This window comes from Heptranchias perlo, chromosome 6 (assembly GCF_035084215.1).
Source record: "Heptranchias perlo isolate sHepPer1 chromosome 6, sHepPer1.hap1, whole genome shotgun sequence".
Classification (NCBI taxonomy): Eukaryota; Metazoa; Chordata; class Chondrichthyes; order Hexanchiformes; family Hexanchidae; genus Heptranchias; species Heptranchias perlo.
Genome location: NC_090330.1, coordinates 101,783,948 through 101,811,321, shown reverse-complemented (window position 1 = coordinate 101,811,321; position 27,374 = coordinate 101,783,948). Strand labels below are relative to the sequence as shown.

At 41.6% G+C, this 27,374-nt stretch overlaps 2 long non-coding RNA genes across 4 annotated transcripts in view; one reads left to right on the top strand and one right to left on the bottom strand.

Annotated features, from left to right (window-relative positions):
- The window catches only part of LOC137323110 (uncharacterized), a 39,736-nt gene extending 33,442 nt beyond the window's left edge, over positions 1-6,294 (bottom strand). Inside the window, exon 1 of the long non-coding RNA XR_010963310.1 lies at positions 5,635-6,294. This is a non-coding gene — a long non-coding RNA (uncharacterized lncRNA). The remainder of the gene's footprint in view (positions 1-5,634) is intronic.
- LOC137323109 (uncharacterized) overlaps positions 6,200-27,374 on the top strand; it is a 31,991-nt gene continuing 10,816 nt past the window's right edge. For all 3 annotated transcript variants that reach the window (XR_010963309.1, XR_010963307.1, XR_010963308.1), the window contains exons 1-4: positions 6,200-6,446; positions 23,457-23,621; positions 23,726-23,759; positions 27,048-27,107. This is a non-coding gene — a long non-coding RNA (uncharacterized lncRNA). The remainder of the gene's footprint in view (positions 6,447-23,456; positions 23,622-23,725; positions 23,760-27,047; positions 27,108-27,374) is intronic.

The following is a 27,374-nucleotide window of genomic DNA, read 5'->3' as shown; positions in this document are numbered from 1 at the left end:
GGTGCAGTGCATTGATCAAATTATCATTTTATGTGCTTTGTTTTGTTAAGTACATGTGATAGTTGTTAAATTTTATTTGCTAACGCTCCTGCGAAATGCCTTGGGACGTTTTTACTACGTTAAAGGCGCTATATAAATGCAAGTTGTTGTTTGTTTTCAACTGCAATGTAGTTTAAAACAAAGTGATAATAGATAATTGATACAAGGGGGTAGATTTTAACCATGGGGTGGCTGACCAATGGAGTGTGTCAGCCGGCCGGCCGATCCTGCCGCCGGGAGGCCTGGCCCATTTTGAAGGCTGGGGCCTCGTTCACTTAAATTGGGGCCCAGAGAGCCACCCGTCCCGGAGGGAGATAGGTGGGTGTGTTGGGAGGGTGGGTGGGGGCGGGGTGGGTGGGCGAGCATGGAGTGAGAACACTCCTGCTTTTCCTGGCCCCACAGGAATAACTTCAGTGCTTATCTTTTCAGGCCTCTTCTGCCAGGTTTTACTGAGTGGAGCTTCTAGGTACAGTCTCCGCACAGTTAGCCGTGAAAAATTCATTGGGGTCCTATAGGACCCCTATCTGCATATATTAATGACGAGGCTCTTGCCTGATTCAGGGGGACACCAGTGGAAAGAGCCAGGAAGAAATGGTGGCAGAGCGCGAATGGGGCAGTAAATCCGCCACCTCCATTTTAACTCTGCTACCGCCTCAATACCGCTGGGCGGAGGGAGTTAAAATCTCCCCCAACAGCTTTTAAGCCTCAAACCACATGCCATGATTCACGAAAATGCCATTGCAGCCCTTGTATCCACTGCAATACGTCATCCTATTGTGACGGTCGTGTAAAAACTGACTGTAATTTTGTGAAATACTTGCCTACATTTATTTTCCATGGTTCCTTCTCTTGAAACTAATGGTAATCTGTGCAGCTGCAGCAGCAGAAATAGCTCAGAATACACAAAATATGACTCAACTGATCAATTACTGGAACACCATGGAACTCGTCTGTACTTGCTGTTTTGTGGCAAGGGAGAGTTCAAGCAGAGACATCCAAAATGCCTGCTGAAGAAGCTCTGGTCATACTGAAACATTTTATTGTTGTGTTTCTGGGATTTTACTCTAAATATTTTTCTTGGGTTTAGCAGCTCAAACTCCTTCCATTGGGTAGCCTCCACTTTCCTTTGATCTGGAGTGGGCCTTTACATGCCCAATATCTAAACAATTTGTAGCGAGCCCAGGGATTGACCAGAAAAGCATTGTTGATGTTTTCGGCATAATGGCTATATTGCATGTCCTCCTGGGATTGTCCCTTAAAATAATCATTCCTCTAGACAGGGGATTATGTCATAACCAGACAGATGGATAAGTGAACAGAACCAATGACATTCTGTACATTTTATATAGTTACAGTCCTAACAAACAGCTTCATCTGCCGCTAGGGTTGTGAACTCTGGTTGGACGTATCCCCAGAGGTGTTATCACATGACTGCCTACCTCCAACCATCCTGCTCCCACGTTCCCGCCATTGGTCGCCCAACACATAAGAAATAGGAGCAGGAGTCGGCCAAACGGTCCCTCGAGCCTGCTCCACCATTCATTAAGATCATGCCTGATCTTCCAGCTCAACACACCCACACTTACAGCACAGTGCCTTGCCCCAGCAATTCGAAAACAAATATACTCTTCATTACCCGATTGACTGGCAGTCAAGAATCATCCAAACAGCCTCTTTTCCCATGTCCAGTATTTTTATAACTAATAAACTAAAGCGTTCAAGGAAAATTTTAAAAAACCACAATTTTTAATGCCCCTATGATTTTTCTCCTGTGTTGCTCACAGCAGTGTCCTGGAGATTAATCTTTAATTCCTAGAGACTCCAGGGCAATCCTGAAGGGTTGGCAACCCTATCTCTTGTGCTAAGCTGCAATGTAAACTGGATCGGGCACAATCTCGCTGAATATTAGCCTTCAAGTGGCAGTTTATTGCTGGCCTTCCATTGAGGCATATTTTTCCTCTCCGATGGCTTCAGACAGAACACCAAATTTTAACAAAGCAGAATGAGAAATACTTTTCCAAAATTTGATCGGGACAAAGGAAATTCAGATTCATGTTCTCAAACTGAAAAAGAAATGTCAGACATAAATACGAATAAAGCCTCGTAAGGTGCTTGTATTTGAATTGAATTGAATTGAGGGGGCTTGACCCCCCTCTCTCAAACACTTAACCAGATATGGTGAGGCCTAGTGACTGGAGAGGGCAGAGTGCAGGCAGATCATGCGTTGGTGGGGAGGAGAGCTACAACTTGGGACAGGACCCAGAGCCACAGAGTTTCTGCCTCATTTAAATCCTGGCCCAATTTCTGATTATGGATGGGAATCAAGCGCGTGTTATGCCTGCTCTCCCCTTCGTCTTGAGGTGCACGTGTTATCCTGGGAATTCAGCCCATTGGGTGTTGACTGGAATTCCACTGAAGGCCTTGTAAGGGGCCAAAGAGAGGATTTGATTATCTTTTTTTTAAAAAAAGGCCTCTTGCTCCTTTAGGAACATCTTAATATTTTAAGAGTGTTTAATCTTCAGCCCTTCCTGGACCTCCGTTTCCAATGTTGGAGCGTCTTGGCATCATTCCGGTTATCCTACTGGCTGCCGGGCCAGGTGCTTCCGAAGTGCTTTTGCAGGGGCTGCTTGCTCACCCAATTATTGTTAGTTTGCATTCAGCCTGGACTGCTTTAAGTCTAAACAACTGGCTGCAATCTGGTTATCTTAACCTTCCAGGGGAGTGGTCTTGATATGCATAACTGGGAAGAAACAGAACATACGTATCTGTCATTTTATGTCTCACCGCTAACCCCATTCTTCATTCTGGTAATTGGGTGCTATTTTGTGTATGGAGACAGGCATGACTGTATATTGCCTAGTGAACTGGATTTTGAGGTTATTTTAGGCCATGAAAGGAATGTAAAAGCTGACATCTTGAAATGTAACAGATATTCAACCCTAAGAAGAAAAAATGTATTTTTCTTTGTAAGCATAAAGAGTGTGTGGTGCGTGTGAAATACCCTTTATTGTTAAGCAGGCTTAATGCAAATCCATAGTAAAGAATCTATCTGGGTTTTATTTACTCTCAATCTTTCCCCAGTCTGTTTAATGAATCAAAGGTTGTTCTTTCTTTGCTCTCATTTGTTAACTGGCTTCCTATCCGTCTCTTAAACTCTATTCCTTTTATTTTTTTCTCATCTCCTCTACTTTTCTTTCTGTTTCTTTTTTATTCATTTTACAGTCTCGTGTTTTTTTGTTTTGTATTTCTGTTTCCATGACTTTGCCTTATTTCGGTTTAATTTTTTAAAAACTTCTCCTGGTTCCTTCTTCTGTGCCTATCGTTATTTCTTTTTACTCAGATCTTACTAAAGTGGTGAGTTAGGGGAACAATATTCATAAGATAGTCATTTTATGGTGGTCCCATATTTACCTCACGGACGCAAGTGGCATGTTAAATAATGTCACCTTGCTCACGCAAGCCCAGTTATACTCATGGTCCGGCAATGCCTCGATTTTGAAATTCTCATCCTTGTTTTCAAATCCCTTCATGGCCTCGTCCCTCCCTATCTCTGTAACCTCCTTCAGCCCCACAACCCTCCGAGATCCTCCAATTCTGGCCTCCTGTGCAACCCCGATTTTATTCGCACCACAGGAGAAAGACTGTTGGTCCCGTTGTTCTTCAAAGTCCCAGACGCCCCATTAACCTCGCCATGCCATTATCAACTCGCACTTCCAGTAATTTGCGGTGCAAAAACCTTTTTGAGCTGAAGGGCGAGGAAAAAAATCCAACTCATGGGGTATGCCGTGAGATGCCCCACTCCAGCAAATTCTGGGCCCATTATCAAAATTCTCTGACACCCCAAAGGTAGAAGGTCTGGTGAACATCAAGGCACACTGTAAAATACTTTAGGAGTACACAGACAAATTAGTAAATGTGCAGACCGATAGCAGATGTAATTTGCAGAGCGAATGAAAAGTGCAAGATACTGCGATTTGAGAAGAAAAACAATGAAACTACCATGAACAATGCAGAAGAACAGAGGGACCTATAGGGTTCAAATGAATAATATCCTTGAAAGTGCGAGTGCAGTTGATAAAGCCATAAAAAGGGCCAATAGTGGATTTACAAATAGGAACATAAAAGTACAAGAGCAAAGAGGTAATGTTACATTTGTACTAAGCAATGGTTAGGATACAGTTGGAAGCTAATGAACGTTCAACTATAAAAAGGGCATGAAAGCAAACAGCAAAGATTTATCAGGATAATACCAGAGATGAAAAACTATAATTATGATATGAGGAGAGACATGAGATAAAGGGACTATTTCAACTGCAGCAGAGAAAGCTAAGAGGAAATTTAATAGAGGTATTTAGAATTATGAAGACCAGTTCCTTTGGTTAGTGTGCCAGTGATGAGAGGTCATTAATTTAAAATTATCACAGAGAGTGAGGAGAAAGGTTAGGAGAAATGTCTTTATGCAGAGTATTGTTACAGCAATGGAATCTTTTCCACAGGTAGTGGTTGAGGCAGAGACTGTTCCATTTTTTAAGGAACAAAATAGATAAATATTCGAAGCAGAGGAAGATAGATGGGAATGGAAAAAGAGGAGGTTAATAAGATTACTTTTGAATTGCTCTCAGTACAGATACAATGGCTGAATAGTTTCCTTCTGTGCTGCAAACATCTATGGTTTTGTGATACTAAAAACTTAACTGGCATTTGAACACAGGTGAGTGGTGGAGTTTTGAATAATACCTCATTACCTTGCTTAAAGTGCCGTACAGATATACAGTGGTAAATTTAAAATGTTCCAGTTACTAATTTTAATGATTTTAAAATGGGGAGAGTTGCAAATTGAGCCCGATTGTCTGATCTGTGCTCCTGTCGAGTGAGACTCCTTGCCAGGAGCACTAACGTACAATGTACTGTACCTGAATATATGCAGGCATGCATACATGGAGTTTCACTCTGCTTGACCAGAGAGTGAAACGACCATTACTGTACTTAAGCACTGCTGTCCTGTATCACTCTGTAAACAGGTACCAAGTTTCAAGCTGGTATGATAGCTCCATTAAGGTTCAGCAGAGGATTTTGAAAACATTTTTAACTAAGTATTAGAGTTCACAAGTTGCTGGCATAGTTCAGCTGCATTCTTTGAAATTTTTCATTGTGATTATAATCACTAAACAATTAACACTGATATCAGTTTGCATGTTACAAATCTATGTTATGGTTTGCAAAACAAAGAAAATTCCAAAGTACAGTGTTTGATAATGGCACAGCCAATAGAACAACGGAGATAAATATCACTGTGTACATATTTCAGTTAAAATTATTTAAAGATGACCCACTTTAACAATGAAGTTCATATTTACGTTGAAAAGCTTTGCACAAATGCTGAAGGATTATACATCACTCCAGCTCAGAGCATACAACAGTGCAAGATGTTTTCTGTAATCATATCCCCAGCAGCAATTGCATTACTGTCCTGTAATTATCACTTGGATGAAAGCCAGATAGGTCATTGGGTTTAAGAAAGAAGGAAGGCGGCGGTAGGGGGAAAGGAATGTAGACAAAAGCTGGCTCAGTCTGACTAACTCACAGATCACTTACCTGTGAGGGTTATTTTTCCTTTTGCTTGACATAGTGTAATAGATAAAATGTCCTTGTACTCATGGAGTCCCCAAATTCCAGCTTGGAAGTGAAGGTCAGTTTTCACTGAGGGCTGCAGTGTTCGATGTCACAAGTGAAACGTGTTGTCCTTTAGTGGTATTGTCCATTTATATATCAGTAAGCATCTATTTGCAGTACAAAAGTGCCACCAGTCCAAAAGACTCCACGTGTGAGACAGTTGAACTAACTGTCCAGAGAGAGGCAATGTCACCAAAGGCTAGTTTTACCTTTCTCTGGTCGAATTGGGAGATCAATTTGCCTTGGTGTTAACTCCATCTTAATTGCTGAACGAGGTAAACATTTTTAAATAAGTGCGAATTATGAAGCCCCACCTCTGTGCAGTTTTTGATTTATCCTCACTCCCAATTTCACCACCCTTCCTACCTCTCCTTTCCTGAAGCTGCTGACTCACTCATGCGGGGGTACAAATCCATGAGCACCAACAGCTGTTGTGTCTATATAAGTCTTTAGAATGAGTGTTCGGAGGTTATTTGATCATGAGAGCATTACAAAACACCCACACACACACGTCTCAGTAGGGTGTAGCTGGGGTCAGAAGCGAAGTCCCTGGCTGATATATTTTCCTTTTACTAGCTCAGAAATGCTGAGGTCACAGTCGCAGAGAGTGTTTTCGGAGCCTTCGGTTACGGCCATCGTGGTGCTACGGAAGGAGCAGTAGCCCGGTTGGAGGGATTCAAACAGTGAGCTGTGGGAGAGATGGTCACGGTTCTGAGAGGTGATAACATATTAAGGTCTGTAGGCACTGATACAATCAAACTTCATTTTTTTTATGATGTTTGGACTTGAGAGGAATGTTTGTGCAGTTGTGTAACTTTAGATTGTAGACACTTTCTTGCAGACTTGGACAAACTCCGAGTGGGCTCTCACTTGATTCCACTCTTACCTGTCCAAACGTATCTAGAGAATCTCCAGCAATGGCTATCTTCCCATCCCGCACTGTCGCCTCAGGAGTCCCCTTGTATGTATCCTTGATCCTCTACTCATCCTTATCTACACAGTGCCCCTTGGCAACATCATCCGCAGACTTGGTGTCTACTTCCACATGTACATTGATGACGTCCAGCTCTACCTCTCCACCACCAAACTTGACCCCTCCACTGACTTGGTGCTGTCAGACATCTTGTCCAGCATCCAACCTTGGATGAGCTTCAATTTCCTCCAGGTAAACATTAGGAAGACTTTAAGCCATCATCTTCATCCCTCGCCACAAACTCCGTACCCTTACCACTGACTTCAACCTCCTTCCCAGACACTATCTCAGCTGAACCATACTGTTCACAATCTTGGCATCCTATTCAACCCTGAACTGCACTTCTAACACTATATTCTCTCTATCACAAATACGACTTGCTTCTATCTCACTAATTGGCCTGCTTTGGCTCCAGCTGCAGCTCATCTGCCACTGAAAATCTCAGCCATGCTATTGTCACATACAGACTTGACTACTTCAATGCTCTCATGGTCGATTTCCCTTCCTCCATAAACTTCAGCTCATCCAAAACTCTACTGCCCTTATCCTATCCCACACCAAGTCCCACTCGCCCATCACCCATGTCCTCGCTGAACTACATTGATTCTGGGTCCCCCAAAGATTGAAACTTAAAATTCTCATCCTAGTGTTCAAACCCCTTCATCACTCATGACTTTGCTCTCCCTATCTCTATAACCTACAACGTGCCCTGCAAGGTCTCCATTCGTCTGACTCTGGCCTCTTGTGTATCCCTCCCTCCCTTTGCCCCAACAGTAGAGGCTGTGGTTTCAGCCGTCCAGGCCCCATAGTCTGGAATTCCGTCCCTAAACCCCTCCATCACTCCGTCTCCCTTCTTTCCTTTAAGACCCTCTTTACAGCTTACCTCTTCGACCAAGCTTAGAATCATAGAATCATAGATTCATACAGCACAGAAGGAGGCCATTCAGCTCACTGTGCTTGTGCTGGCTCTTTGAAAGAGCTATCCAATTAGTCCCCTCCCCTGCACTTTCCCCATAGCCCTGCAAATTTTTCCTTTTTAAGTATTTATCAAATGCCCTTTCAAAAGTTACTATTGAATCCACTTCCATCATCCTTTCAGGCAGTGTATTCCTAAAAAAAAATTCTCTTCATGTTCCCCCCGGCCTTTTTGCCAATTACGTTAAATCTGTGTCCTCTGGTTACCGACCCTCCCGCCAGTGGAAACAGTTTTACCCTATCTACGCTATGAAAACCCCTCATAATTTTGAACACCTCTATTAAATCTCCCCTTAACCTTCTTTGCTCTAAGGAGAACAACTCAGCTTCTCTGGTCTTTCCACATAACTGAAGTCCCTCATCTCTGGTACCATTCTAGTCAATCTTCTCTGCACCCCCTCCAAAGCCTTGACATCCTTTCTAAAGTTTGGTGCCCAGAATTGGATGCAATACTCCAGCTTCTTGTTACCACTTCTAATATGTCCTTCTATGGTTCGGCGTCCATTGTTTTTGATACATCTCCGTGAAGCGCTTTGAAATGTTTTTCCATTTTAAAGGTGCTATATAAATTCATGTTGCTGTTGTTTTTGTTGTAAAAACATGTAACTTCACTGCATTTAGTTCAGGGTCTCCATCCATATCTTTCACTATTTCTGCTTTGTTTAAATATAGTAAAAGTGATAAGGACATATATTTGAGAAGGGATACTTCACCTTTCAGTGTTCTTAAAGGCTCCAGTTTGGTGCAGCTTCTATTTCTGTTACTGTCTGGTATGTCCTATAGGTTAAAAAATAGCACCTTTTTAAAAAAGCAGTTAGCATTAAGTGAAACCAGATCTGGCATCAGTTGTGTTTAAATAGCTGTTTTGTTTTGGGAGTTGTTGGGAAACTGGTAACAGACATTTGACACACTGGGTTTGTTGATCAACTTGAAATCCACAGATGGTGAATAAAAATAACATTGGGTACACTTTTTAATCCACACAAAATATCTCAGTTGCTACATACCGTCAGAGTGATGAAAACTCTTGGCAAACAAGACAACTCTGTTTTAGTATTCAGCAGCAAACAGATTTTTACTCTGAAAAGACTTCATGCCGCAGGCATATCGGATAAACATGAGGTGATACTGTACAGAGCCATCTACAATTCCAGCAAGTTCCACACTCCAACTTGACTAACCTGTATTTCTAGATCCTTCCAGAAGATTCTACAACATAAATTCATTTTTTAACAGGTGCCTGAAGCCCTGCAGGTAAAGTTCTCACAATTTAACAGCCTGCAACACATGAGAAAAAAATAATGGCATTTGACCTTTTTAAAACTCAGATGCAACTGTCTGATTCAACACTGCCAATGGCATTCCTAGTCTTAGCGATAATTATATCCAAACATAATACATACTTTTATTAGAGAGTTCTCCCCAGTGTCCTGGCCAATATTTATCTCTCAACCAACATCACTAAAACAGATGATCTGGTCATTATCACATTGCTGTTTGTGGGACCTTGCTGTGCACAAATTGGCTGCCGCATTTCGTACATTACAACAGTGACTACACTTCAAAAGTATTTCATTGGCTTTGGGACATCCTGAGGCCGTAAAAGACACTATATAAATGCAAGTCTTTCTTTTCTTTTATTAGTTTCAAAATCTTGATGACATATATCACTCAAAACAGTTTTTTTTTGGAGAACTGTAAATCACAACTTCTGTAAAGGCATCATATTATGCTTGCATAATAATGATTTCTGAATTTTTATCCAGGTTGTGAAATAACTAAACAAAAAGCTAAATACTGCAGATGCTGAAAATGTGACAACAAAATCAGACAATGCTGGGAATACGCAGCAGATCGGGCAGCATCTGTGGAGAAACAGGAATCAGTTGGTCGATTGCAACACCAACTGACTGAGTTCTGTCTTTGCACAGATGCTGCTGCCTGACCGGCTGAGAACTTTTTTCCCTTTTTTTTATTAAATAACTATTACCTGTGTTTGAATCCAGCCCAGAATCACTGGATGAACGAGTGTCTCTTCTTTTTGCCCATACGTAATGTCTGGGTGGTGTTCAACTGAGTTCCTAACTAGCCATGAGTCTGCAACAATAATCCACTGCTATTTGGCACTCATTGTCAGTCTCATTCAGAATGGCCACAAGGATGGGCTGGTGTGGAAATAGAAAGAGCACACTGTGTTCTGTGGCATTGCTGTACATTTTCCAACAAATTGAGTAATTGTTACAAGATACACAGTGTATCTCTCTCTTCACATCATGATCCCACAGAAGGGCCAGGGTTTTCTGGTTCTGCCCTCACCAGTCTGCGATTTGTTGGCATCGTTCATTGTAATTGAGATTAAAATCATAGTCTGGTGAGGGCATTTGCAGAAAGCCCTGATTGAGATATCAGAACTTTGGCTATTTCAACAACCATGCCAAAAGTATGCCAAAGTACATTACAGGAGTTTGCTGGATCTGATGTTTATATAACAAGTAAACTCAATAACATACGAATGACAAAGATAACCTAAGTGCGTTGCGACTTTGGGTTTACAAATTACATAAATGTCACACTCAATAGAAACTTACTAAGGATTATATTTTCCTCTGTGAAAAGTTTAACTCCTCCAGCCCTGCAAACTTCCGAGATCTCTGCATTCCTCCATTTCTGGCCACTAACACATCCCTGATTTACATCGCTCCACCAATGGAGGCCGTGCCTTCTCCTTTAAGACGCTCCTTTAAACCTATCTCTTTAACTAGGCTTTTGGTCACCTGTCCTAATATCTCTTTATGTGGCTCAGTATCAAATTGTTTTTGATAACGCTCCTGTGAAACACCTTGGGACCTTTTACTACATTGAAGGCGCTATATAAATGCAAGTTGTTGTTGTAAAAACTGTTAGAAAAGCAGGTAAAAAGCAATAACAGACTCTTCTTCACTTAACCATGAAGTCTCGTTTCCATGCTAAAATATGTTAATGAAGGTTATCGTACAAAAAATAAGAGAAGTTGCTTATTAAGGACTGCCAAGTCTTTGCTACAGGGCAATCAAGGCAAACTTGTGTAATTTGGGATAAATTCGATGACTGACTTCATTATTCAAGATCATACCTGTCAGTTGACTTTGTGAAGAAAGGACAAAATATCAAGATTTAAGCACAGCACTGACAGGTAAATAGTGCAGAGGGGAGTTTTCCATCCCTACAGCAGTAGCCACTGCCGGTTAGTACAGTAGGAGCTCAAGGCAAGGCTGTCTGGGAACGCAGTACAAATGCTGGTCTCACAGGTTTTGGCAGCACTCCCTACTTAGAGCCAGTGGCCATTCTTTGTGAATTAGCCTATTCTGAGTGTCAGCATGATATTCAATCATGGAGAGGCGCCTTGGCTGCTCGACACCTCGCCTCACACACATGCATCTTCGAGTAGGGAATCACTGGATAATGATCAGGTGGAAAGAAAGTGATTGCATTTACATAGCACCTGATCACCTCACCCAGAGACGTCCCAAAATACTTAGCATGTATTTTGTAATGAAATCTGGAAATGGAGTAACCGTCGTTATATAGGCAAATACAGCAGCCAATTTTCACACAACAATATACCACAAACTGCAATTGGATTAAAAAAAACAGCTAATCTGTTTTTTGGTTGAGGGAGGAAAGTTGGCTCACTTTTTTTTTAGCAGTTTAGAATGGAGAGCTTGATGTGAAGGGAGTTGTGGGTGAAATGTATCCTACTGCTCCATGGCTGCTAGCAAGATCTAGATTTTTACAAAGGCTTTTTTAAGAAAACCCAGAGAAGGATCATTTTGCTTTCCATTCCATATTATAAGTGATCGTGCCACTTTAAATATTATAATATATTCGTTTTATATGCCCGGTAATGATGCACCTATTTAACTATACTCAGACATTGCACAAAATAGGATTGTAGTTCTGGTGAGAAATAGATTTGTATAAAATGTGTTTTTTTTGGTTGTGTCATTATAAAACCTTATTTATGACTGCACATAACACAAAAACTAATTTCAGCTTGGTAGCAGTTGGAGTTCTACACTTGGCCAGAGAGTCTCTGGGCCAGACATGGTAAAATGAGTCAGGGTGCCTTATCCCTAATTACTATCCAGTGACCCTGCTGGTAAGTGAGTGTGTGTTGAGGTCGGGTGCTGACAGGATTGGGCTCAGCCATAACGAGCTCCATGCTTGGATACTTGTTGACTGGACTGTTTGGACTCACAGAAGTGAAGATGTGCAGGTGAAGTGCCAAGGGCTGCTGGTGCCCATGAAACTGTACCCCAGGATGAGTCAGTGCCCTCAGGAGAGGAGAGGAGAAAATTGTAACAAAGAATAAAAAGGGAATGGATCTTAATTTGCTTTATTGAAAAATGTAGGCCAACTTTCTCCTTTAGACTTTATTGCATTTTTGTGGTAAAAGGGCCAAGTCTGCATGTTAATGAATACACTCCATCAATTCTGAAGGGCTGCATCAGCAACAACTCTACAAGAATATTTCTGGGCCTTGCGGATGGAATGCAGTTGTGCACAGACTTTGAATAAAGTGAAGAATGAAAACCACAAGTGACTTATCTTGATATGGCCTAAAACAATGGTGTGGATTCGCCTTCAGATCTATACAACAGCAAATGGACTACTGGATTGGGTACCAACAAGCCTACTGCAAACTCTCCATGTTCGTAGCAATGGTGTGTGAGGTTAATGTGGTGGTACAATTTTTAACATTTGTGATGGTGAGGACTAGAAGAACGACAAGTGACTTAATAGCACATTTATACCACAGCTACTGGTCAGAGATTAGTATGGGTTCCACCCAGGTATTATCTAATTAATCCCTCCTGGCTCAAACCACCATTCTCCTGCCCATGGTTATATACCTGCACGGAGCTCCCCTCCCAGCAGTTAAAATTTAAATGTTTAGAAAATAAAGGTAGGAGTGTCTGCAGTGTCTAAACAGGAGCATATTTTTATGTTCTTCAAGGTGAGAGACGTTTTGTGCTGGACAAGAGGACTCTTCCCATTTCAGGCACCCAGTGATATAAGCAAGCATTTCCAGCTCAGATATAGCACAGCCAGATGCAGAGTAAAGCTCCCTCTATTCTGCTCCCTCGCAATGTACTTCAACCCCAAACTTCACCAGTTTGACATTTTTTCCGATTTCCCACACCGGCTATTCAATGGCCTCTCTGAGTGAGATTGTCAATTAGTGCCATATTAGGATAGGATTTGTGCAGTAGGCCCATGCGTACTAGGGACTGGATTGAGACTGCCCAAACTAATTCCACATAGGACTTTTACAGTCAACAGACTGAGGAAACTTCATTTATCAGTCTGGGCTAGATTTGAACCCAGGTCCCAGAATGAGAGGTCAGTGTCACCCATTTCAGGGGGGCACTTTTTAAACTTCTTTTAAACACACTGGAGTTATACTTCGCCTTGAATTTAAAATTCTCATCCTTGTGTTCAAGTCCCTCCATTGCATTGCCCCATCCAGCCCTAAAACCCTCCAAGATCTCTGCTCTCCTCCAATTCTGACCTCTTGTGCAACCCCGATTTCCTTCGCTCCACCAATGGCAGCTATGCCTTCAGCTGCCTAGGCCTCAATCACTGGAATTCCCTCCCTAAGCCTTTCTGCCTCTCTCTCTACCCCTTTTTAAGTCGCTCTTTGACCAAGCTTTTGGTTACCTGTCCTAATATATCTTTATGTGGCTTGTGTCAAATCTTGTCTGACAACGCTGCCACGAAGCACCTTGGGATGTTTAACTAAAGGCGCTCTATAAATGCAAATTGTTGTTGCTGGTGTTAAACCCATGTGATGTGAGGCTACTCCTCCAGGGGTCTCACACTGCTTCTTTCTAGAGCTGGTGCTGTGAATACTTGGTGCAGGAAATAATTTGCAGAAACGCTGAAATCACAGTTCAACTGCATCCGAAAACTCCTAAAAAGTAAGTTGTGAATGAAATGTGAACAAGTTGAAGAAATCTTTAAATATGATGAAGAGAAAGGATCATGCAGACACCAAATTAGATTGTGAAGTCTTTCTATTAGTAGAAGTCTGCCAAAAGCTATGCTTTTAAAACATGTTTGGAATTCAGAGCATGAAACTAGTAAGGTACGTGGAGGGGCAAATGATGGACAAGTTAAGTATAAGCATAGTGATAAGACAAAGCAGTGTGAAATAATAAGATGGGGGTGAGTGTGGTTTGGTTATGGGGCAATGTACCTTAAGGTAGATTGGAGAGTGATTACAAAGAAGGATTGTAAAACAAGGAATAAAAAAGAAAGCTAAGGCAAATTGAAGAGTATGAAGGTTGGATCAAGGTTGCAATGTTTATATATGAATGTGCAAAGCATTAGAAATAAAGTCAGGGAGCTAGAGGCACTAATTAGAATGGAAGGAAATGATTTTGTAGCCTTGATGGAAACTTGGCTTCAGCTGGGATGAGACCGGGAACTAAATATTTCTTGCTATAAAATTTTAAGGGGAGGTAGAGAAGGAAAACAAAAGGATATGATTAATTAAGAACTTGATTACAGCCATACACGGGAGCATTTTAATTGATGGTGGTACTCCGATGGGATCTGTCTGTGCTGAGTTAAGAAATAACAAGAGATTGGTTACCAAATTTGGAGTTCATTATAGGCCACCAAATAGTGAGAAAGAAATCAAAGATGGCATTTGTAGGACATTTAGAGAGGTTTGCAGTAGTAACAGAATTATTGTAATGGGGACTATTAACTAGCCTACGGTAGATAAGATAAAAGTTTGTGATCAAAATATGGACATGCCCCTGTGTCGCCTGCCCATGGTTACTACTGAAGGCCTGGGCCTCATTTACATGCAGCCAGCGGCTGCAGGGGTGAAATGGGCACCCTGCTGCAGCTTGCCAGTCCTGGGAGGGCAGGGAAATAGCTCGCTTCCATATTGAGCTGGCCAGCAGGTCGGCGTAGAGGGGGAGGGTGGAGGGACGGGGGGGTAGAGGGTGGAGGCAATCCTGGAGAGGGGCTGGCAGCTGGCTGGAAGTTTTTTTGTGGGCCCAAGAGGAGCACCCCTGCTCCTTCCACCCTGCAATTAGAAAAGTTAAAAAGAAACTTCAGCCATTTTCCCTTTAAGGATTGCTGGGTAGCCTATTCAACACCTGGCCCAACTGGAACCATCCCCATCTCATCTCAGGACCCTACCCAAGATCTCAGCGTAAATGGGGTGGGAAGTGAAACAGTGCCATTCTCATGCTGCTACTGCCCCGTTTACGTCAAGGTGGGGGCCCTTAAAATTGGCTCTTGTTTTTGTAATCGCAATGGCAAAGGATGTAGTAAAAAAGCAGGACAAGTAAGGGAAGTTAGGGAACACTTAGGAAATAATGATCAGAACCTAATTAGGTTTACACTGAAAACAGGTAAAGATAAAAGAAGTGTTAAAGGTGTTGGACTGTAAATTAGTCAACATCAGTAGGACAAAAAGGGACCTAGTCCAAGTTAGTTGGTTTGAAAAAGTGACAGATCAAATAATGGATTAGCAGTGGGAGACATTTAAATATAAGGTGGACTCTTTAAAAACAATCTAAAATGAAACTTTTATTGTATCAATTTGGAATTAGACTCAAATTTCCAGGGGTGAAAAGACAGTGTGGTAATGCACTGCACCATTCAGGCCCCCTCCAGTTATAGTTTCAGTGATCCTAGTTCATTCAAATGGTCACCATGTGCTGGTGGGGAGAATTACTGTTGGATTCAGTGAGGTGAAAATGCAGAAGCTTCTTAGAATATGGTCCATGCTCATTTCCCATCTCTTGGCCCAGCGCAAGGAGGTACAGTGGCACACAAATGCCACAAGACCCCCTCCACTGAGGATTAGTAGGCTACCACCTCATCTCCTCCACCCATTCAGGGAGCAGTAAGAAGAAGTACTAGATTACATGGTACACTAACCAAGTGGAAGCATTGGGGAAACAAACGTTAGTAGTATACACACAGAACAGTAGTAAGGCAATAAAATTGTTGCACTTTATTTTAGTGTAGCTTCAAGCGTTCTTTTGAGAAGGTGGCAGGTGAAAGATTGATGGCCATATATAGTAAATGAAGTAGAGTTGATTGTAAAGGACAGCATAGTGTTCATAGGGCCTTGTATTAAAGTTCAATATGACAGGATTATTCAAGCAGAGGCCAAATTACATTCTTTGGTAAAAGTTATCAATCAATGATTGTTACACAAGTCTCCCTGGGTGCACTTCACCTTCAACCATTTCTCCCTCTTTTTCCTCCTCCTGCTCTGCTAAGGGTTGACGCTCTGCATCTTGGTCCTCTGTCTGCATGACTACTCCTCTCAGGTTTGTGCCATTGTGCAATAAGCAGCAGGCATAAGTGACATTGGAGCCTTTGTTAGGGCTATGAAGCAGGACCTCTCCCCTTCCGATCTCTCCAAACAATGGCATTTCTGCTTCAGCATGCCAATGGTATGTTCCACCAGAATTTGGGTAGAGGCATGAACTGCATGTACCTACATTCTGCCTCTGTTTGTGGGTTTGTCAACAGGATAACTACTCAGACCTGCAGTGGGTACTCCTTGGTCCCCTAAGTAGCCAACCATCTTGACTATTTGCTCCTTCAAATAATGAGTGCAATGGACTGCTGTGAAATGAAGGAATCATGGCTGTTTCCAGGAATTGTGCATTGTGAAGGAGTTGTGCCAGTCTCCCACTGTATCTCCAGCTGAAGGCTGGTGGAACTGCCCAGGAAAAGGCTGAGACCTGGTTGCATTGGGAGTCCACCATTTCCAGCAGTTTCCTCTTTGCCTTGTTCAAACAATGGCCGGGGACAGAGCCAAGGGTAGGGACTCCCTAAGCCAGTAGTTGTTTCCCCCACTGGTTGGAAGGGAACCTGGAATAATAGTGGCAGCCAGTAAGAATGGGGTCCAGGCCTAGCAAATAGCCTGAACCGCAGAATTTAATTCATTTTTTAAAAACTACAGATTGGCCTCCTTGGTCAGGGAGCCTATAGGACCCTTGTGGGGTTGGGAGGGGGACTGGGCAACACCTCTCCCCATCATGGACGGGTTTCTAGGAGGTGTGAGCAGGTGGATGCTGGAGGCACACCTGAAACGGCACTTGCAAATGAGATACCCTCCCACTGACTTTGCAAACTCCAGTGGGGCCAGCACTGGAATACATGATCAGGTGTGTTCCCGATGTAAGTGCCGGGATTGGGGCCTGAGAAATTTTCCAATGTATTTAATTCATGAAATTGTTGTTAGGGGTTGAGGCCTTCAATGAAGCCCTGAACTTTTGGGAAACCTGCCACCTGGTAAAAATGCTGTGCCCTCTTGTGCTGCTGTCTCCTTTTCGCCTGAAAAGTAATGAAAGCATTTCCCCTTGGCAAGCAAGACTTCTGCCCTTTGTTTCATGCGTCAGTGCGCTGAAGACTGATTGATTTGGAAAATGTTTTGGTTGGTGGATTGCAAAGATTCAGTCATGTAGAAATTTAATGCTATGCTCAGAGCTGCTCCTGTGTTGGAACTTGTGCTGAGGTGTTGTTTAAGGAGCCGGCATAAATTGGACACAGCCAGGTCTCTTCCAACGTACAATGTGCAGCTACTCAGCACCTTTAACATCGAAAATGTTCCAATGTGCTTTACGCATTGTTACCTCGCTGTTACCTCGACCATTCCAATGCTCTCCTGGCCGGCCTCCCACCCACCGCCCTCTGTAAACTTGAGCTCATCCAAAACTTTGCTGCTCATATGCTAACTTGCACCAAGCCCCGTTCTCCCATCACCCCGTGCTCGTTGACCTACATTGGCTCCCAGCTCGGCAATGCCTTGATTTTAAAAATCTCATCCTTGTATTCAAATCCCTCCGTGGCCTCGCCCCTCCCTATCTCTGTAACCTCCTCCAGCCCTCCCAGGTCTCTGCTCTCCTCCAATTCTGGCCTCTTGCGTATCCCTGATTACCTTCGCTCCACCATTGGTGGCTGTGCCTCCAGCTGCCCAGGCCCCAAGTTCTGGAATTCCCTCCCTAAACCTCTCCAACTCTCTACCTCCCTCTCCTCCTTTTAAGTCGCTTCTTAAAACTTACCTCTTTGACCAAGCTTTTGGTCACCTGTCCGAAGATCTCTTTATGTGGCTTGGTGTCAAATGGGCGTTTTACCACATTAAAGGCGTTATATAAATGCCGATTGTTGTTGTTGTTGCACAGCGGCAAGAAGAAGAAAAATAGATAAAAGTGCAAACAGTGGAGAGGTGACTGAGAACTTGTCTAAAAGATGGGTCAGAAATATACACAGGGAGGTATGGATAAGTTGAAACATGGAGCTCCTGGGACAAGGGTGGGTGGGTGTCAAATGCCTCAGGTGCAATTGCACTTGCCTTTTTTCTCTCTACATAAATTCCTCTTCCTCTTCCAAATCTAGGACGGCTATAGGAATGGCCAAAGGAATTCCCATGATGAAAAATTTCTCACTGCAAATGAAATAGCAGCTGTTAGCAAAGCTACTGTGGGGAAACTATTGTGCAAAAGCAAGCCATGCAATGAAAAATTCAGCGCCAAATACCAGTAGCAACTGGTGCACCCGGGACAATGCATAAAGAAATATATATAAAAGCAAAAAAAACCCCAGAGACTGGATGCCATAATTTGATCGAACACATCTTTAAGAGTCAGAAGGTTGTGGGTTCAAGTCCCACTCCAGAGACCTGGGCACAAAATCTAGGCTGACACTCCAGTGCTGCACGGTCGGAGGTGCCATCATTCGGATGACCGAGGACCCGGCTGCCCCTTCAGGTGGACGTAAAAGATCCCACACGACTATTTCGAAGAAGAGCAAGTGAGCTCTCCCCGTTGTCTTGGCCAATATTTATCTCTCAGCCAACATCACTATAACAGATTATCTGATCATTATAACATTGTTGTTTGTGGGACCTCACTGTGCACGAATTGGCTGCCACATTTCCTACATTACAACAGTGACTGCACTTCAAAAGTATTTCATTAGCCATAAAGCACTTTGGGACGTCCTGATGTCGTGAAAGGTGCAATATAAATCCAAGTTCCTTCTTCATTCTTTCAAGCCCAGAGCAACAAGCTCTAGCAATGCCCATTTTACATGGGCAATGAGGGACCAGTGAAAACAATCAGTGGTTTTGGTGTCAGATCAATTTACATAGGATTGAATGAAATTAAGAAGTCTGCTGTGAGGCCTCGGGGGGGGAAAAAAAGGGAAACATTTGGGGACGCTGAACTCAGCACTTGTGCCAACTCCAGTTGAGTTGGTGTGTTTCTGGGATGAATGGATGTGCTCTCAAAATACACCATGGCCGAATCAGCTCGAGAACATAGTACACTGTATTCATGGCATCCTGTCTGCTGCAATTAGAGGAAGTAATAATAGCTTTTATTGTAAAAAGAGACATGGTTATCTTTTCACTTTCAGTTACATATTGTTCCGCTTAATTATAGCCCTGAGTTACGATAATTCAGGAAAATAACGAGAAACCTCCTGAGTTTAATGATTTTTGGCAGCAGGTGAGCAAAGAAGGGCTTTCCAAGTAGAACTGATTGTAGGATACTAATATTTGTACATATGATTCATTTGAAAGTCCCTATTCTAGACTCATATCTGTGCAGACAAGCCGAACGGGAGGCTGAAATCACTGTGGATCTAAAAGCAACAGTTATAGAACACAAAGTTACTTTTTTTTTTAAGCTCACTGCAGTGAGGACTTGGCTCTTCCTTTGCCGGGTTCCTGATTATAATCCATGACATTGCACAATACATTGACAGAAAAGAAATACCACTTTACAGAAGAGAAACAAAGATAAATTTTGAATGCTGGAAATCCGAAATGAAAATAAAGATTACTCAACATCTGAAAGAGAAAGATAAGTTAAAATTTTAGGTTGATCCCTTCATTAAAACAAATTCTAACTCACAGTACCACCCGAAACCTGAACCTCTCTTATTCTTTCAGATGCTGCTTGACCTGTTGTACTTTTCAAATATTTATCTTGGTTGAGTGTACAAGGTATATTTTCTGGTCCTGGCAGTGAGACAGTGGGCTGGAACACCGTGAGCTTTTTGCTACCAGGGATTGACGTTCAATTTTTACTCAAGGTGATCTCTCAGCCAGGATTGGGCGCAGCACTGGGAGCTCAGCAAAGGAAAGAGTGAGAAACCCAACACACCATCAGTTCTTAAGTGGTTACATTCCATATTTGAAGGAACGTAACCACTTCAAGGTTGCTACATGTGGGAACTAATTCTTTTTCTGCCTTTTCAAAGGCTGTATGGGGCACAGGAATTCGTTTTTTAAAAGCTACCTTTACCAAGATAGTGGGTATGTCAAGGCACAGACTAGTTTTAGGGGATGCGAGGTCTGCTTATGGCAATGGTTAGTGATGTTGAGCTCAAAGAGAATAAAGGAGCTGTCCAAATTCAAATTGATGTAATGTACCTGTAATGAATCTGTAATCAATAATCTGTATTGAGTGTAATGCAATGAGGCACCCTAGAGTGTCATGAACTGTAATTATGTACAATGTGTTCATTGAACTGCACTTGATGTAACCTGCAAATTGTATAATCTGTATTGTGTATGTTTGGAATGTGACATGACAACTGTATTGTATGTATTGCTGCAAATTTTATGAATAAAGTATATTTTTTGAAAAAAAAAGGAGCTGTCCTCGACCGAGTGTTGCTGACTGGCACGTTCCAAGGTCCAGGACTACGTGCTGAGGGAACGCACTGAAACTGGGTGCGGCCGCCGCAAAGGCTCTGTGGGGAAAGGCTACCGTTTAGAGCCCTCCCGCCATTGTATACCGAGGGGCTGGAGTCAGGGAAAAACCCCCTCGGGCAGAAGGTCAAATGAAAAATGAATGTAATGAAATGTAATGTGCCTGTAATCAATAAGCTGTATTGATTGCAAAAATGAGGCACCCTAGAGTGTCATGAATTGTAATTATCATGTACGATGTGTAACTGTATTGTTTGAATCATATTTGAACTGTACTTTATGTATCTTGCAATTGTGCAACCTGTATTGTGTATGTTTGAAATGTGACATGACAACTGTATTGTATGTATTACAAATTTTATGAGAAAAGTATATATTTTGAAAAAAAAACTAGCATGAAAATCCAATCACGTAACAGTGACTCACTGGCAGGATATCTGGTACTTAGGAATTATTACCAAGTAATTTCCAATAAAGTTCTATCCATTTGCTACAATCTGTGTATTTTGATGAAAGATTTCCCCAATTTTAATTTTATTCAAAGGACATAAGAAAGTATGGAATAACAAAAGGCCATTGATTAATAGAAGGTTGAGAAGTTACCCAATAGAAGTCTTTAAAATGACGAAAGAGTTCGATAGGGTAGACGTAGAGAAGATGTTTACACTTGTGGGGAATACATTCTATGTAATTCTATATATCAAGCCTTCACCTTCCAATAGAGCCTGTGCAACATGTATAGTCATGGACTCTACCCAACTTATTAAATCTGATTAGAAAAGGACTACCAGAAAAACTTACAAAAGATAAAACTCTTAATTTCTCTTAATCCCCAAAGGCAAGTAGGAATATAGGAACAGGAGTAGGCCGTTCAGCCGCTCGAGCCTGTTCCGCCATTCAATTAGATCATGGTTGATCTGTATTTTAACTCCACCTACTCGCCTTGGATCCAAAACCCCATATATTCCTCTAAGAAAGAAAAAAGAACTTTCATTTATATAGTGTCTTTCACATCTGCAGGACATCCCTAAATGCTTCACAGTCAATCAATTATTTTTGAAGTGTAACAATTGTTATGTAGGCAAAGACAGCAATTAATTTGTGCACAGCAAGATCCCACAAATATCAGGCATTATAAATGACAAATTAATCTTTTTAAAGGAGTTCATCAGGATAGCATTATGAGCCTTTAATGACAATCTGTTCTACATATTCTCCGCTATGCAGAGAAGAACTCTTTTAAACTCTAGTCTTGCCAATTTTGTACGTCCCCCGCCCTATGAATATAGTTCTAGCTAAATAGCTTATTCACAAACTTATCATCAGTGCCTTTCAGCATTTTGCTAGATTACATCTCTTCTTTATTACATAGAATTACATTGAATTTTCAGCAGAGGAACAGGCCATTCGGCCCAACTGGTCTATGCTGGCGTTTATGCTCCACACGAGCCTCCTCCTACCCCTGTCATCTAACCCTATCAGCATACCCTTCTATTCCTTTCTCCCTCATGTACTTATCTGGCTTCCACTTAAATGCACCTATGCTATTCTCCTCAACTACTCCATGTGGTAGCAAGTTCCACATTGTAACCACTCTCTGGGTAAAGAAGTTTCTCCTGAATTCCTTATTGGATTTATTAGAGACTATCTTATGTTCTTCTATCCAATCAGTATAAGTTCCATTCTGTTGCCATCCCTTCAAGAGAAGCAGCTTTAAAATCTCAGAATTATCTGTGTATGTCTTTTGATTTTCTTTTGTATCAATGCGCTTTTGAAAGTTGAAAATTTCAAATATGCCCTTACGAATGAGGTAATAGATTTAATGAAATAGCCTATTTTGATTTATAATTGTTCTGGTTATAATGTCCTCAAGATGCAGCTTTTTGAAAACTGCTTTGCCATAATGGACACTTTCAGCAGTCACACACAATTTTTTTCATTTATCATTTTTCTCAATGAACACCTGTCCATTCTGAGGAAATTTCTTAAGAAAAATATTATTCATCTAAGGGGAGGCACTCATTCATGCTCACCTGTTCAATCCCACACCTTATTGACTTATTTCAAAATAGAACTCATTCATTCTGAACATACATATAATTTTTTCTGTACCAATGTGAATAACTTTACATTTATCTATAAAATATCCTTCTGTTAATCTTTATCGTTTTTATTTAACTTATCTACATCACTTTAAATGGCATTAATCCCAATATACTTCCAAATCACCAACAGGTGAGACTGTTCTGACTTTCCTTTTATCTTGAAGATCACTTAGACAGATTTGCCTCTGTCAAGGTTGACATATTTGCTCAGTACCACTAAATCTTGAATAAGTATGTTTATAGGTGCATTTATCAAATATCTTTATTTGGAACACAGTTTTTAAAAGATACATTTGTCATTTGAGCAGTAAGGTCATATTTCAGCTTACCTACAAATTTAACTGTTGCTGTGTGATTGGGCTTATACAATTTCTATAAATTCTACTAAATCCCTTCTATTATTGAATGGCTTTGTTTTGCTGAAATTGTTGTTGAGCTAATTACTGTACATAGGGTGCCAGATTCTAAATAGTGATCTTGTTTATTTACATTGATTTACATAGAATGTACAGCACAAAAACATGTCGGTGTTTATGCTCCATATGAGCCTTCTGCCACCCTACTTCATCTAACCCTATCAGTATAACCTTCTATTCCTTTCTCCCTCATGTGTTTATCTAGATTCCCCTTAAATTCACCTATGCAGTTCGCCTCAACTACTCCTAGTGGTAGCGAGTTCCACATTTTAACCACTCTCTGGGTAAAGACGTTACTCCTGAATTCCCTATTGGATTTATTAGTGAATATCTTATATTTATGGCCTCTAGTTTTGGTCTCCCCCACAAGTGGAAACATCTTCTCTATGTCTACCCTATCAAACCCTTTGATAATCTTAAAGTTTGTATGATGTAATAGCATAGACAAGAGTAGATGTTAAGATTTAGAGAAATCAGATAATTCAACATTTCTAAACATAGGGGAACATCACTAATTGTTTTTTTCCCCCCAGAAAGACTATAAAATAGCCATAAAGCAGGTGGCCAGACAGAAGAGAAGACTTACAAACAACCATAAACCAATTGGAGAACTACTATTTTTGTTACCAAGAAGACTGGGAAGTACAGGTTCTTTACTCCGAGAAGTCATCTCATCACAACAATAAACTTTTGCAAAGGTAGCTATGAGGAACAACATTATTTTTGGAAATGCTATCCTCAGGGAATTTGGGGTTGGCAACTTGCAGGAAAGCCTTTGTAAAGCTTCATTTCTTCTTTTAAGGTGCTGAGGTGGTAGTCCTTTTATCCGCTACCAGGTGAGTGTGGCTGAGGTCTGAAATTTAGTTTCATGCCAGTAGGTGCATATTGAAACCAGGTTCAGTGATAGATGGCTTCTCTAACATGCAATATGCTTACCAGTAACTCAAAATGTCGCTGTGCAGGACAGAGAAGTATTTATTTGATTTAAGTTGCTTTATTCAGCTGTATATTGAGTGGATCTGCTGAAGCAGGCCTGGTTATGGGCATTGTTTTGTCTGCTTCTAGCATGGCATGTGACTTGGCTGTTTTGTTTAATATCCTGTGTTTCTGTGTCCCAATAAATTGCTTTTAATTTGTCCAACTATGTCCAGCATTCCATCTAAACTGGATCTGGATAATGAAGAACAATTTAGCACCTGTTCCGAGAGTCAAGCTAAAGGCAGCAAGGGCATAAATGTATTAAGAGATAAATATGTTTTTGTTGATACAAAACACTCCTAATTTCCTCCCTCTTGTCTGCTCGACAAGGTCTTTTCAAACAAAAGCCAGCCACTTTCCTACAAGGGAGCTGCAAAGATTGGAGGAAGGGTCATCAGCAGGTCACTTGTACTTTACAACCAGTTTAAGAGTGGCCTCGGACAGAAGCCTGAGAACAGGCCACACAATTGCCCTTTCACACACTGTTGTTGTATGGCCCAAGGAGATCTGAATAGGAGGGAGAGAAAAAGAATAAACGGGTACATAATGAAAGTCCAAATGTTTTGCTATTTATCAGGTTTAGGTCTTACTTTCTGTAGGAATTGGCTTTATATAGCTGTTGTTTTCAGCTGTGAGGTGCTGTTAATGTAATATCTTAGCAGAACAATGGCAAGGTCTCTACCTCATGTAATTGCTTGATAGGTTCTTCTAAATCAGTGGCTATCTGGTTTGTCCATCTCTAGTCTATGGAACAAATGACTTGCATGAGTATTGGAGCAATCAACCATTTTATTACAAATCAAAGAAACGGAAAAAAGATATTAATCAGTTCTATACAGTGGTACATTCACACTTTCCTCTGGTAAACTGGAGATACATTTAGGATTCAATTCTCCAAACATTTGCTGACAGTTTTATTTGAGTTCTTATCCTTGAGATGAAGGTAAATCCATTAGAATCCATCATTCAACTGCGAACAAATCCAATTAGGAACAGTTCAAGCCAATTGACTTACTGAATAATGATCTGAGAGTAAAGCACATTGGTTAACCTTCTGTGTGTTGTGCTTAATTATTCAGCCTCCAAATTGGTGTGGAGGGCTTGCTGCAAATGGTTTTTGTTCAAATGAAATAAAGCGTTACTTATCTGAACAAACAAGAACAAACTCCTATTGCCAGCATCGCGGGAGCCCAGCTGCTAAACTAAAAATAGTTTCAGGTTGGTATGTGAAAAATAAAAAATCTTTAATGGATGATCAATATGATCTTTTTGAGGTTTTTTTTTGCAAATTATCTCTCTTCCTCCTTTTCCGATTTCACTGGGCCATCAGAAATAGTAACTGAGAGGGAAAACCATGTGAACTGAGCCAGTCACAAGGGAGCACGTGAGAGTGGACTGGTGATCCCATCGTCCCTGATTTCTAGCTGTGTCTCCCCATGGCAGTACTTCTGAGGAGAACAATTCAACATTGTAAAAGTTCGTGGGCATGACCCCACATCTTGCCACCGCCTGGCATTGTGGATTGGAGACCCAACACTTTCTGATGGATGCTTACTTGCTGTTGCGTCTGACATCCAATCTTATATCAGCTCATCTCCAACACGTTCTTCAGAACAGAATAAAAGTTGGGATTCTAAATGGTCATATAATTTGTATATATCGAAAGTGACAGCAAGCATTGGGTTTGGATCTGTTCAAGCAGAAGGTGGCACTATCATGAATTCCATTAGATTCAGCCTTATATTTACTCACAATAATACCACTTACCTGAATCATGGTTAAAGTCCACATTTAACCTTTTCACCCTTGTTCCTTTCTGAATTTTCTTTCACTTTTATTATGGTTGTGTTTTACTTGACTACAGAACAGACAGCAAACTGTAGAGGCTCAAGACCGTGCTTAGCAACAAGTTAGACAAAATCAGATAGAAGACAAACAGTGAAGACAAAAAGAAAAACACAAAGTTGGAAATCTGAAGTTAATTAAAGGAGAAAATATTGGAATTGCGCAACAAGTCAATCAGATAGGTTAACATTTCTGGAGTAAATCTTAAATGCTAACATAATTTCTTTTTCAGATGCTGATTGACCTGTGCTGTTCTGCCAGCTCCTTGCTCACCCTGCCATTTCTGGCATTTTCTGCCGGAACTGACAACAGATATAAAATACATCCACCCAAATGAGGAGAATACAGCACAAAACGGCTCTATTCCATGCCTTTGTTACCTCAAGACTTGACTATTCCAATGCTCTCCTGGCTGGCCTCCCATTTTCCACCCTCCATAAACTTGAGCTCATCCAAAACTCTGCTGCCCGTATCCTAACTCGCACCAAGTCCCGTTCACCCATCACCCCTGTGCACACTGACCTACATTCGCTCCTGGTCCAGGAATGCCTCGATTTTAAAATTCTCATCCTTGTTTTCAAATCCCTCCATGGTCTCGCCCCTCCCTATCTATGTACCTTCTCCAATCCTCAACCCTCTGAGATCTCTGCGCTCCTCCAATTCTGGCCTCTTGCGCGTTCCTGATTTTAATCGCTCCACCTTTGGCGACTGTGCCTTCAGCTGCCTAGGCCGTAAACCTCTCGACCTCTCTCTCCTCCTTTAAGACGCTCCTTAAAACCTACCTATTTGACCAAGCTTTTGGTCACCTGTCCTAATATCTCCTTATGTGGCTCAGTATCAAATTATTTTTGAAAATCACTCCTGTGAAGACCTCGGGACGTTTTACTACGTTAAAGGCGCTATATAAATGCACATCATTGTTGTTGTTGTTTGTTGTAATCAATGTCATAAATGACATCCTCTATGACCGTGACCATGGTGCACTATCCCTCCTCATCCTTCTCGACCTGTGCCTTTGACACAGTTGGCCTCCTCTAACACCTCTCCTCCGTTGCTCAGCTGAGTGGGACTGCCCTCGCCCGGTTCCACTACTTTCTCATGGGTGCCCATTATATTGCATTGTGTATTCTTCAGCACTACTCTTCCTTCACTCTCCATCCTATTGAGTTACACAACCACTGACACGATAGTTTGCATAGACCAGCAATTCCATGCCAACTCTTTGGTGAAGGCTACTTGGCAACAATTTGTACTGAGGACATGTTGCTGACACTTTTCCTTTTTTTTTTGTGTGTCTGTAGATCCGGCAGAAGAAACTGTCTTGGGGCCTTTTGAATTGGAGTCATCGATCAGATCACCTGGTACTCAATCTCACTTTTTAAAGCAGCAGCACAGATCCTTTCACCTGGGGAAAACTGTGGCAATGTAGGCAGGTGTGAAGCCATCCACAAGTATAGATCAGAGTACTTTCTAAATGGTGAAAAGCTCGAAACAGTGGAGGTCCAAAGAGACTCAAGGGTCCATGTACATAGATCATTAAAATGTCATGGACAGGTGCAGAAAATATCAAAAAGGCTAATGGAATGCTGGCCTTTTTTATCTAGAGGACTAGAATACAAGGGGGTAGA